We start from the raw sequence: 1182 nt of genomic DNA, 5'->3' as shown, positions 1-1182 counted from the left end.
TTAGCCCCCGCCTGTGGCCGGGCAGCCCTGGTGCTGGCCAGGGAGGAGCCTCCCTCTCGCGGGGAAGCTGAGCCATTGTTGTCTGCCCCTCCCCCTTTCCCTGCAGTGGGGGGAGGCGGCTTCTTTCTTCTGCTTCTGGGCGGTGGTCGGCCCCTCCTTCCCCAAGACCCAGGAAGGCCCGTTGGAGTCACATGTCCCCTGCCCCAGAGAGAAGCCATCCTGTGAGGAGAGGCAGCTCAGCGGCTTTGGACAGGGGAGAGCGCGTCAAGGTGACTCAGGCAGGACACGGTTGCGGAGACCGAGGCTGCTGTCCCCACGCCCACTGCGCCCCCTCGCCCCCGGCCAAGGAGGCTCCGTCCCGACACCCCGCCGAGTCCTTCAGCACCAGGGATCCTGGGCCTGGCCAGGGTGTGGGGGGTCTTGACTGGGTCTCGGGGCCCCAGCCCCCGCGAGCAACGGAGACGGCACTGACCGCCATCTCCCAGCCTAACCGAACGGCAGGAGAGGTCTGGGCCCGGAGGCTGGGGCAGTGGCTGCCTGAAAATCCCCAGCCTGGTGGGTCCATTTCTCTAATAAGAATTCCAGAAGTGGCCTCGGGTCTGTCTTAGAAGCGCCTCTGTCTGGGTTTCTTTGTTTGCCTTATCCATCTGAGGGCCCTGCTGTCCCCTGGGCTGCTGCGGTCACTCATTTGCAGAAATAAATTTGACAAATGGCTCCTAAGTCCAAGGACACACCAAGGTCAATTGGGGTCTGAAAAAAACCCCTCCAGTCCCAGGGCACGGCTGGACAGATTGCAGGGGCCACCTTTTCAATAAAAGTGCTGCGTCCTATCCGTCCTCAATTTGGTGTCTCACTGTCCATAGAGGGGTGGGAAGAGAGCATGACAGAAGCCGACAAAGAAGGGTGGGCGAGGCCAGCACACTAGCAGCGGCGGGTCGCACAAGATCCCCACCCGCATGGTGGGTGGCACCACGCGCCGCCCCGTGGAGGTGGGTGCCCAGTTCTGCCTCTCACCCCCATGTCCTTATGCCCAGCTGGGTCTGAGGACGCCAGGAGAGACCCTGCGGGAATGGGCGCCCTCCCCCCCGCCGGTCCCCAGGTAGGTCAGCTGCAGGGGTGGGGGAGGGGGCGGACAAAGGGCTAGAGCCACAGTGGCCCCCAGCCATGCTGTCCCTACGGGGG

Source organism: Carlito syrichta, unplaced genomic scaffold (genome assembly GCF_000164805.1).
Source record: "Carlito syrichta isolate Samal-C Ts95f unplaced genomic scaffold, Tarsius_syrichta-2.0.1 Scaffold155233, whole genome shotgun sequence".
In the NCBI taxonomy this organism is placed as follows: domain Eukaryota; kingdom Metazoa; phylum Chordata; class Mammalia; order Primates; family Tarsiidae; genus Carlito; species Carlito syrichta.
The sequence above is the reverse complement of the archived record's forward strand: the minus strand, read 5'-3'. Positions refer to the sequence as shown.